We start from the raw sequence: 12,432 nt of genomic DNA on the forward strand, positions 1-12,432 counted from the left end.
AGGTCAAGGGGAATTTTATGTTAGTGTCAGGATTCAGGCTAAGTTTACATTATCTCAGATTCTCTGGGTTATTTCAGATTAAAGAGGGGATCAAAAATTTTGAGAGAAAGCAAGCTAGACAGAGGGCTCAGAAAACATGACCTCCGACGAACATGTTAGATCAGCATGAGCTAACCAGCGAGGCAATCAGGTACTGCCCATGACCTTTAGCTTTGGAAGATGAAGGCTTTAGGGAAATGCATCACCTACTTAGTCAGCATCCCCTGCATCTGGCTCCAAGAGGCTGGGTGATCAAAGCCCCACTGTGGGAGAAGGCACAGAGGTAGGCGCTCTTGTATATGGGTGTGTGGTCCAGAGAAGAACAATGGTTTTCCACTTAAGATGTAGCTGGATTTCCCTAGACTCTGTGATGAATCCTCACCAATTAGCACAGGGTATTTTAGGCTTCAGTATGGTGGGAAGCAGGGTAATACCTGTGCTGTTAAGCCCACAGATTGGTGGCCTTCCCAGTTCAGCTGTAAGTCCTACCCTTTGGCTCAACTTTAACCTTTTCTTTCTGATTTAGGGCAGAAGTCTATTCTCATAGTTAAACTGGTGTAAAACTCTTGCAAGAGTGAGTAAGATCTCAACTACCCAGTGCTCAGCACTTAGATACAGTACTTCAGTACTTGGGTTACCTTTTTATTACACTACAATCTTTCTTTAAGGCATTCCCTGTTATAGTGGCAATGACCCAGTTCATACTCATTAACTTGGGTAGACTGGCAGCAAGGATCTTGGCTTTCCTGCCCCAGCCACATCAAAAAAACAAAAATCCTGCATCACCAGAGGCACAAGCACTGTTTGCCAGCAGGAGCCATAGGTGAGGGCTGCATCCAGCTGCACAGCTGTTTTTTGCCCCAGCCTTCTCTGAGCAGTACATTTGCTAATGGTCTTGTGTCTACGAGAGACCTTTTTGCAATCTGCTGCACTGGTCCAGAGCAGAGGAAATGGGGCTCCACATGGCACGATAGGAGGGCAGGAATTTGAAAAGATAACCATGGGAGGTGTAGCACCCATTTTTGCCCTGAGGTCCTGAAGATGTTCAGATGTATGAGTGCTGCCACCTTTTCACTACACTCCAGCTTGTTACAGTGACATCATGTCACCCTGCCTTGATGTCCCGTCATGCACTAATTTGTTCTGCTGCGATTTTTTCCTCATCCCCTTACAAGCTGATTTCAGGGTCACCAGGTGGTCACAGGCCATGAAAACATCTGTGTTTTGTTAAAGGAGACTCTAGAAGCAGTGCTAGGATCTATCAGGCTCCTGGTGCGCTGCTGCCTGTGTTGACAACATGGACAAAAAGTATTTCCAAAACTCAAATGCAGAGCGGACTCCTTTGGAAGAGCAGTAAACAAATCTCCCCTCCTCCTTCACCCAAACAACTCTATTTTTCCTTTGTCTCCTCAGAGAGGGTTTTGTCCTTTTATCACTCTGTTCTCTGTCACCTGGGAGAGGCAGAAAGCCAACACAACAGATCCATCTTTCTCAGGGTGGAAGCTCTCCCCAAAGCCTCAGCATATTCATGAAATCCAACACCTCAGAGAACCACCCACCTAGCTCATGTGAAAACCATTTCTTGAAAGATCATATAAAACAGCCTGTTGTGCAATGCTCAGAACATCAAATAACCCCCTTATTTATAGTATATACACTTGCAACAATAAACCTCCCTTTTGAACTTGATTGACCAATATAGATTAAAAGGCTTTTTCCTGTTAATCAACATCTGAATTTGTTGTTTAAGCATTCAGTGCTTTGGTTTGACGAGAGCTGGTCTCGTGACTTCCCATAGGACTAGCTGATGAGGTCTGCAAAACCTTCTGCTTCCTCCGCTGTGGTTCTGTGGAAGGAGAGGTACCACTCCAGTTTAGTAACGCTGGCGTTTTGCTCAACACACTCTGTTTGCACCAGGAAGCCTTTGAGACAGCTGCATTTTAAGTTTGCAAGTACAACTGGAAAATGTCACCCTAAAAATGAAGGAAGAGGAGAGGGCCACCACAACTGATCTGCTTAGGCTGAGCTGAGCCAGGAGGGGAATTCTGCCCTACCTCCCAGTTCTGTCGGCAGGCATGACCATTATGCCTCCTGCATCACCCTGCTTATTCCCCCAACGCTTATTTCAGCTTGAGAGCAGCCAACCCCCTCCACTTCTTCCCCAGTCTTCTCTGAGTCTTGTCTTCATTGCCAGTGACTTCCTCAGGGCAAGGAAATAGTTTCTTTTACATGTCTGTACAATGCCTAGAGAATCATTTGCATGTTTTTATGGGCAGTCCGTGCCCTTGCCTGGAGATGCATGAAAAGAGGTTTGAATGGGCGTGACGTGCATTTAGCTCTCCAGAACATACCTCAGGGAAGCAGTCTGGTGAGCTTGGCAATGCCCTTGGAGAGGTTTGTGTGTGCACTGTAAGGGTAATAAGCTGAGTAGAATGAGACAAGGCTGGTGTTTGTTATTCCTGTCTTCCTACTCACCGGGGCATAAATAACAGAGGAAGCTCTCACTGTTTATGTAGGAACTGGAAGCAAGGCAAAGTTTGCTCATCTGCCCATTGGGATAGCTTGGAGAAGACTCATTTTTAAGCTGTCCTCATCACTAGCTCTTTGCACAATCTATATGGATATATGATTTATTTTTATTTTTTTTAACCTCAGCAGGGTCTTATTCTTAAAATTTCCAAGTGTAAGTATTCCAAAAGAGCTATCCTAGCAAACCTTCCTTGTAGGAGTACTGCTTTTACTCTCTCAGAAGAATTTTGTTGGTTTAGCTGATCTTGATAACTGAAAAAAAAAATGGCCACATATTGGCAAAACGACTTATAAGTGAATTCAACAGCATTTGCATTAAGGTTTTGGCCATTACGGAAATTTCAAATTATCTGCCAAAAAAAAAAAAGTGCCTTAACAGTAATTGCTATTCTGGCACAAAAAAGACTTTTACTGACTTATCTTACAATGAATTTTCCCAGGTATTTACTAAACTCATGATTAGCCTCTCCCCACAAGGTACTTTCAATGTAACTACAGACCAGGCTTGAAACAGCTAGCACATCCAGCTCTCCTCCTGAACAGTGATACGCTGAACAGGAACTGAACTCTTACACTGAGCCAAAATAAAATCCTCAGACTTTTTAAAACTGGGAGAATTCAGCTCTGGAAATGCTGTGTCTGGTGATTTTTTGCTTTTATCTGCAGGAGAGGAGACTGATGGATTTGAGCATTAGATCAGAACATCTTGAGGCTTGAGGGTGGATCTCAATTATACAGCTCAGGTCTATCACAAACCATAATGGGCTCTCTGCATTGTTTCTTGTGGACATGCCCATGCAGACAATAGCTATGTGCTGGCAAGCTGAAGTCTTAACCTATCTAAACACTATGTAATCAAAAAAAAAAAAACAAACCACAGTGGGGAATAGGGAGCTGGGCTGCTGGTGAGGAATGTACTTGGCAGATACCTGTGGGCCTTGAGAGAGCAGTGTCATTCAAGGAGCAAAGAACTTTCTCCCCCGGGACATGTGCTCTCTTCCCTGGGCTGCTCCCCTGATCTACAGTCTCCACTGTAATTGCATCTTGGAGTGCTAGAGGTACATGCTACAGTCCCAGGGAATGCTGCTTTTTCAGCAGCCTGGGAGAAGGAACAAAGAGGGCAACAGGAAAGCACCCAGAACAGAGCCCAGCAGGAGACACCTCACTCCATCAGGGAAAAATCCAAAAGTACAAGTCAGTAGATTGGCCATAATTTCAAGTGCTGCTAAACCAACGTTACGGTCCTAGTAAAAGTATGTGTTGCGTGAATGTAAAGCTGCATTTGCAGACGCTCCCAGAAATACATTAAAAGGAGCCATCGGTACCCTGGTGAACTTTAGCTTGCCCAAAAGTTCAGGTTTTTAACTGGGTCAAAGTTAGTGGAGAAACATGAGGAATTCATGTGATTCCTCTCATGCTGGTTCAGGGGCTGATGTAGGTGGAACCAATTGCTCTTTGGAGAGGTTGGTTGCTCTCTAGTGAGCATAGCAATAATATAGATCCAACTCCTGCTTCCCTGTGACGTCTTTTTTTTTTTTTTCCCCTCCCTCCCTCTTGCACAATGTAGATAATGGCATGATGGGGTTCTGCATGTGGGACCTCTTCTTCCTAATCTGGATGTTGTCACTCAGGAAGAGCCTCTGCCCAGCTCTTATCTCAAGCAGCCAGAAGCAGTGCCCAGAAGTGTGACGGCCACACGATAGCCTGCTTGGTATGATGGGGTGGAGGTGGGCATCTTCCAATAGGGAGGAAAGGACCTGGAGCAGTAATCTCCCCAAAACCTTTCCTTGGTGGCTGGCTCTGGCCTGGCAACCAGGACTGTGGGATTGGCATGCCTGGATTGACTAGGTTGGACTAGATGATCTTGGAGGTTTCTTCCAACCTAGACGATTCTGTGATTCTGTGGATGAGACAACACGGGTCCCTGCCCGTTTTGATTCAGAGCCACTGCTGCTCTGTGTTAAGTTTTGGATGGATGATGAGCTGCCTGCTGCCCTGGCCAGGGGCTGGGCTCACGCAGGGAGGACAACATCCAGACACCCTCCCCTGGGTATGTCATGCATCTGTGCCCAGTTGAACCTTTTCTTTGCAAGGCTTGCTGAAGTTAGGAGAGGGTGTTAGGCTGGGCTCTTTGTGACAGAGGACTGAATGGATTTCTAAGTACCTGCTTTAAAGAGTTGCTGTACTTCAACATGCAGAGGAAACATACTCAAGATCTTGACTACCTCCAAGTCTGCTTTTTAAGCTCATTTACTTGCATTCTGAACACATATATAAAATATTTTTAAAATGTTTTCTTGTGAAAGGCAGCAACCATGTTAGCCATATCTGTCATCTGAGTTCTCCCTCTCTCTCTTTCCCTCTCTCTCATCAATTCTCTTCTTGCAATTAATTTTCTTATTTTTTCCTGTAGGGTAAAATTGCAGAGTGTTGATAGGCAGCTCTTCTGTCCCAGAACAAGTGATCATTGTTAACAGGTCGGTTTTAAAATTGTGTTACAGATGAGAAGGACCCATAAACTTAAAATGAAAGCCTACAGCTGGTCAGCATTTTGCTTATCCATATCTATCCGAGTTTCTCTGGGAACACAAGTTACCTTTGGGCTATCACCCATCTGCACAGAACAATTTTGCTGCTGAGTATGCTTTTCTTACTAAGGGCAACTGCTCATCTCAGGGCTATAATGATCCTGATGTACTCCTGAGATGAACTGCAACCCACTGTTCTGGCAGTTCTCTTGTCTTATTTCCCTGCCACAAGAGCTGGAATGAATTGTGTTTGTTGGCGAAGCTTATTTCTGTTGGCTTTCCACTTAAGGCAGTGGAGGATTTTATGGAGGTATCTTGTCTGTTTCAAAACTTTTTTATATTCCTCATATTTCCCACTGGTTACATTGCCCTGAAATAGCTCCACATATAAACACCGATCATGTGTATGTGCTTCGCATTTCCCAGGGCACAAAACTCACCATGTAAATGCAGTTTAGGAGAACTACTGTGGGACTGCACCTCCTGGCCACTGGCTTACCTGGCTGTGACTGGTATAGCTGACATCCTTGCTCTTTACAAGACATCTTGCACCCCCCAGCAAAGGGGACAATTTTTTTCTGCATGCAAACTGCATGAGTCAGGAGTACTGCTGAGCATCAGGGATCAGGACCATCCTCAGACTGTCCCAAATGCAGTGGGATTGGGGCATTTCCTAGTCTTGTCACTTCTGCAGGACCCCAGGAGCATCTTGAATTCCTATCCCTGTGCCTCAGTCCAGTAATGGAGACATGAGCACTTCCTTACCATTTCCAGGTGTGCATAATGCTTTTCCAAACAGCTGTGAATCAAACGGGTATTATAAGCTCCGGGACCTGTATAGGGGCTAGACATGATTACCAACAAATCTGGGGACTCTTGGCTTCCAAGCTGTAGTGGCAATGCCAGTTTAAGGCAATGCTGCCTTGTGCTGGCACTGCTGTCTGTGTGGACCTGATGTGAGAGCAGATCCCAGAGAAAAACTCCGAAGAAGTTTTCAGACAACAAAGGAGAGGAGCTACTAGACTGTCCACTCTGTAGTGCTTGCCTTATCACAATATCTGGTTTTGTAACTTTTTGCTAAAACCTTCATGGGGACTGGACTGTCCCAAAAGTGAACTTGCACAATGCCTGACTCCCTTTCAGAGCCCAGCACTTTCAACCTTTTCTCTATAAGCCTGAGGCTGTATAGAAGAATTTCATTGGTTCAGGGAAACTTATTTCAGTGCAATCCCTAACCAACAACTAGCTCACTCCTGACGCTCAAGCACTCCCACGCCAGTTCAATAAATACCAACTGAAAATGTGTCTGGTGGAAGATCTGGAGTGAGCCTGGGCCTTAAGATGAGGGTCCTAATCCATAATCTATTACTGTGCACAGCAATTGCCAAGAGAGACCACACAGTGAGGTAAGGTTGCAGTATGCTCTCTGCTTCCTTGCATAAAGTGCCTGATTTAATGAGAAGCAAGTCCCTGATTCAGCAAAGCGCTTAAGTGTTTTGATGAACCAGGGCCAGACTGAACATCTTGTGCAGAACTCAGTTGTCTAGCGAAAAAATATCAAATATTTTATTGATGGATGCAGACTTAAATGAAATTTAAAGACGCGGCTATTTAGGGCTGTAGGTGCCCAAACTCATATTGTTCATTTTTTATTGTATTAAAGTAATCATCTCTACGGGAACAGAACCAGCCACCTCCAGAAAATCCATCCTTGTTGTGCTGGGAAGAATATTCTCAGTCTTCCCCAAGTGCCCTGTCAATTAGATGGCTGATGTAGCTAGCCTAGAAACTCAGCACATTCAGGCTATTTCAACACGTTTGAGCCATATCCTCTCTTTCACTGCCAAGAATACCCAGTTTTAGGAGCCCTATTGGGTGTGTAACATGTGGGGGAGCGAGGCACAGCTCTTGTAGACCAGATCAGGTATCAGATGGTACGATCAAGACAGTGAGCTCCATCAGAGCACCACCAGGCAGATCTCAGGATCCTGCTGTCATCCTTGCTTGGCACTCAGTCAACAGGCAAGGCAGTGAGCTCTGTACAGACCTTGGTCTCCAGGAGTCGCTAAGGCGCAGCCTCAGCCAGGTGCCAGCCAGGAGGATCTCCATCAGCTTGCTTTCCTCTCCTTAACACCTCCCAGCGTCCTACAAGAGAGTGCTTTCAATCTCAGAACATTAATTTTGTAAAAAGAAGCATTAAGGTGGTATGGAAGTGCCAAAGCCAAGACCGTTACAGATAGTAACATTAAAATGTAGAACTGCAATTTCTGGTGTAGTAACAAGTGAGCTGCCTTTGCATTGGCACCATCTCCTCCTTTTTATGAGACTCCATCCAATCCTTCCCGTGGTCTCAGGGATTGCACCAGCTGTGTCACATTCAGCAAAGGGTCCAGGATTTCACAGAACTCAAGGCCAAGCATTTTATTCTTGACCAGATTTGACTTAATGCTTGTAAATAGAGAATACAAAGTAAAGGCTAGGTATTAATGGGGCAAACCTTTTGGGGAACAAAATGGCGTGGATAAAATGAATTTGGCAGATATCAGAACAATGAAGATAAACCTTGGTCTACAGAAACTTGCTCCCTCTTATTTATCAGGCAGCATTTCACCTGAAATGCTGAATGCAGCAGCCTGTTGTAACTGAAGACTGCACCACAGCGTGGGTGCAGACAGGTGGAAAGACCAGAGGCTGGACTTTGGCACATCCTGACCTCGTGGTGTTTCTCTTTGAAAACGTCACATTTTACTAATGCAAATTTCTAGTAGAAAGTTATCAAATGGGATGAAAAAGAAAGAAAGAAAGAAAAGAGCACATTAAGACATTTTTAGCTCAATCATATGCTCTTTCAATTATGCCCATAGAGCCACTAATGGTCAAAAATTTGCAGAGAAGCAGTGAGTTAGGTGGCACTTGGTTTATCTGCTTTGGAACCGCGAAGTGCACATAAGACCCTGGACAGATATAAAGTGTGGTTCCAGGGAGTCTGAGGATTTCAAAGCTGCTTTATCTCCCAGATAGCTAACTGGCAAAGAAGGGTGAATTAAAAACAGTGTCAGTAACTAAAAATGGAATGATAGATTATGGTGTGGATTTTTTTCATTATAAAAAAGGCATCACAAGCAGGTTACAGCTTTAAGTGTCTCTAGAACTCCTAGAGCACAAGTTTAAAATCGTTTTATTTGTGGATTCCCAAACTTTTTTTGTTTTTTCCTGGGGAAGTGCAAATCCTTGAATGGCATATTTGAATGTACTGTCAATGGCTTTGCTTCTCTTGCTCTCCCTGCATCCCCCTACTAGTCATCTTTGGGGTGTTGTGAACCAGCAATAAAAGCCCTTCATCGAGCAGTTAGACAGGACCCCAGCTCTCCTAAATTCCAGACTTTGACCTGATTTGCTGCATGACTATGGCAAGCCTCTGCCACCTCCTCAGTAAAGCAGAAAAGAAAAAAAGAAGAAAAAAAAAACCAAAAACAAACCAACTCCACCACACTTTCAACTTACTATTGAGAAAGGCTGAGCAGCTAAAGTTCCCACCTACGAAAGTACCAAGTGCCTAGGAATTTTATATAAGCGTAACACTGAGGCACTCAAAATGACTGGAATGTTTGATATTTCTGCCCTTTGCCTCTGCAACCCACAATGCTGTGGCTCTGAATGAAGGTAGTACCATTCATGTGCAATGGCGAAGGATGGAAGCCTAATTTTCAAAGGGACTTTAAGAACTCTTTGTCATGTTTTTGCAAACAGCATTTGAATGACTTAGTTGAAAGGCTTCAGAAAAATGCAAAGCACTGTCAGAAATGCAAAATGTTGAATCTATCAGCCAGAGGGAGGAAAAAAAGCACATGAAGAAACTTAGCCAAGCCTGACTGGCTGTAGTGGATCTTGATCTTTGCTCACCCCATAGTTAGATATTGTTTTCTCGTTTTAGTAGAGTCACAGCCTTATCTCTTAAAGTGATCTCATTAAAAGCAGGAAACAAGCCAGCAGGGGGTGTGAGACCTGTAATTACAGTTGGACTGTGGAGAGAAATAGTTACATGCAATCACCTGGGGTTCTCCGTGTCCCCTATTAAGTGAATCCTCTTTGATTGCCTTTCTAAACTGCATTTATATAGACGTCTTACGGAGGAACACTGCTCGCTTTATCTGCATTGCTGCTGTTTTTATTGCCTGATTTAGTGTGCTGTACGCAACTCCATTCTCTGGAGAGAATGGATTATTATTATTATTTTGCTAAGTGGGAACTGCAGGAGATGTGATGGTTGGACTAGATGATCTTGAAAGTCTCTTCGAACCTTGATGATTCTGTGGTTCTTTTCTGATGTGAAGGACATTGTACTGTCCACAGGCAAACTACCCCAGTGCGCATGTATTACTTGCCACTGAAGAAGCAGCTGTGGTTTCCAAGGTGAAGGCCAAACCGTGGCTCTAATTACAACACGTGAAAAATGCTCGTGGACACAGTAGATCTCACAGGAAGAAAAATGAGGTGGGAGATGACATTCTTTCCTATTCCAGGTAGTATCCATCACTGGTATCTAACATCCTAGCTTTCCCAGCAAATGTAGCCCTAAGCTACAGCAGTTGCAAGTGGATAAAGGTTTGCTTCTCTATGTCAAGCTACGTGCAGGTTGCTACCAAAAGCAGGAATATGCCTGAGCAGAAGCTGTTGTCCCTAACAGCAAGAGCAAAAGGCCGTCAGAGCCTTGGACACTTACCTGGAATCTGCTAAATCTTTTCTGCCTGGCTTCCCTTTGACTCCATTTTCCCATCCCTAAAATGGACTTAATAAAACTCCCTGCTGTAAAGCACCCTCGGGTTCTCAAAGTAAGAAATGCTACAGAAAGATGGTGCGATGGACAAGGTATTAATAACAGCAGCCAGCAGCAGGCATTCATATAGTGCCCTGCACTATCTACTTAAGCCCCACCCTTTTCATTTCGTCCATTGTTTCCTCCCCCTGGAATCTGACAGCCCTTCAGCATCCCACAACTGCACCCCAGCAAGGAGGGAGGGAAAAACAACCTCTTGCCTCAAATCTTCAAAAAGGATTCATGATTACTCACAGGATGAACTGAGAGGGACATGCAAGCCAAAGAGCAGGATTTTTCAGGCATTAAAAACTGACTTGGACCTAATCCACTGGCAGGAGTGAAGTTCCCTGTATGTTATCTCTGCTTCTCCCAGTCACCATGCCAAGGTATCAAAAAGAGTTTGTAATTGCTTGTAGATATTGAAAACAGAGTTCTCTTGATTTTTCTTAATCTCTCTGGTACCTATTATGGGAGGAGAACACAAGTACGCTACCCTCTGTGCCTGGTCTTACATAATAAAGTTTCCTTTGATCCATATGGATTTGCCCTCTGTTTAACTCACTGCCAGCAAGAGAACATTTTTCTCCTGGAAGAGACGCTAGGTGTAAGTTTACAGCATCACAGTTGAACCCTCTGGTTTTAAGTCAGGAAGAAATGGCAACACGTCAACTATCTCAAAGCAAAAGACGGATGAAATTCATAGCGTTCCAGCTCAGCTATATTGTTAGCATAACAGCTGTTTTACATCAAGGGGCAGAATGGCTTAGAAGTTGTCTGGAGATCTTCTTTTAATGTCCTATTGATTATGCTTTACAGCCACACTGAAGGAAAATGAAGTTTGATACAGTAAATTGCTGTTAAGGATTGAAAGTTAAGTGAATTGGTGATTTCAGGCTCTGAAATTTCTACACAGTTCCTAATTTCTACCCAGTTTCCTTCTTTCCATCTTTCCACCCACGGGCAAGAGCTAGTGCTTTCATGGGAAAGAAAACCTCAAAGACAAGTAATGGGAACTAAATGGGAGTTCTGCCTTGAGGTCAAGATGGTGCAGCTTGGGAGGAAGACTGCTGCTCAGGTACCGTGGGTTTTATAGGTAAACTGAAAGATCCAGTCTCCAAGTCAGATCTATGCCAGATCCAATAAAGACCATTAGTGGGATAAAATAGAGCTTACAAAGCAGACTAAAAACATGGCTCTGAAACACTTTCCTGCCATCTACAATCGCATCTGAGCTCATCGCAGGTTTTTACTTTAAAGTTCACTATGTTGAGTCCCAGAAGTGCCTCGGTACTGAGCAGGCCAAGCCATTTCTAAGTCCAGCTGGAATCCCACGATGGATCAATGTTCATTTGTCTGCACATACACCGCATCCATCAGAAGCTCCAAAAGCAAGTCCAGGACACAGCGACAGCATCAAGCTCCACCAGTGGTGCGGTGCCTCACACCAGCCTTTAGATCAGTCATCTGCCATGGTTGTGGTGGCATCCCTTCCTGTTACATACACGGGCCTGTGGGCAAACAGTTTGATCAGAAAGCTCTTGTCCAGGACTTTTACAGACTGAGTTCAGTTCTCTTCTCCTGCTGAGGGGAGCTTCAACCCTCCACTTATCCAAAAAGAACTGTACTTACCTAAATGTAAGTTTCCATACTTACCTACTTCCATACTTATCTAAATGTAAGTTTTTCTCTTCCACAACAGTGATCCCAATGCCCTCACAGATATAATCCAATGTGTTTGGGGCCCTCAGCAAGGTAGCAAGTTCTCCTGCAGGGAACTGGCTACCAAAACACTTCCTTGGTGGCTGTCCCTGGGCACTTCCAGGTATATAGAGGGTCCTGATGGCTCTTCTAAGCTGTCAAGAACGTGAAAGAGCACAAACTGATTATCTTTGCTAGAGTGTAAAGAGAGAAGTAAAGAGCAAATGCGCAGAGCTACGGCTTCTGAATCTGTCTTTGCCACATTTTCAAGTGTAAAGGAACTATAGGTATCATCACCTTGTTAGGTGCTCTGAGCAGCAGAGGGCATGGAAATACACTCCATAACTCTTCACTGTGGTCCCGGCCCCCGTTTGCAGTAATCACAAAGCTTTAAAGATGCGGTTTTTACCAGTATTTACGCATCTCCTAGCACAGACAATGAGCTTTAACCTCGGGAGGTATGAAACACTTTGGGCACCACGTCTACCCAGCGCAGCCCGCCGTCACCGAGGGCAGCAGCAGGGTCAGGCGAGGACCTGGGGAGGCATCCAGCCCCTCACGGCAGGGTCCCTCGGGGCTCCACACGGCCGCCTTTGAGGGGACACGGCCCTGCAGGCGGCCCCTCACGGGGCAGCGGCGCCGACCCGACATGGCGGCGGCAGCGGGGGCCGGCGCAGCGCCCTCCGGCGGCCTCGCCCCGGGCCAGCAGGGCCAAGCAGGAGCCCCCGGCCCTCCCCGGGGCTCCGCTCCCCTCGGCGAGGCGCAGCCGAGACAAGCCCGGAGGCACCCTAAGGTCTGGTCTGCGGGCACGGCTCCCAC

General features: G+C 45.2%; 1 long non-coding RNA gene across 1 annotated transcript; it reads right to left on the reverse strand.

The window, feature by feature from the left end:
* Window positions 1-4,985: 4,985 nt before the first annotated feature.
* On the reverse strand, window positions 4,986-12,363 carry LOC310886706. Its single transcript, XR_014575438.1, has 3 exons — window positions 11,911-12,363; window positions 11,545-11,768; window positions 4,986-11,423 (listed from the first exon to the last, which is right to left on the reverse strand). It is a non-coding gene; the product is annotated as an uncharacterized lncRNA (long non-coding RNA).
* Window positions 12,364-12,432: the final 69 nt, after the last annotated feature.

This window comes from Anser anser (genome assembly GCF_964211835.1).
Source record: "Anser anser genome assembly, chromosome: 1".
Lineage (NCBI taxonomy): Eukaryota > Metazoa > Chordata > Aves > Anseriformes > Anatidae > Anser > Anser anser.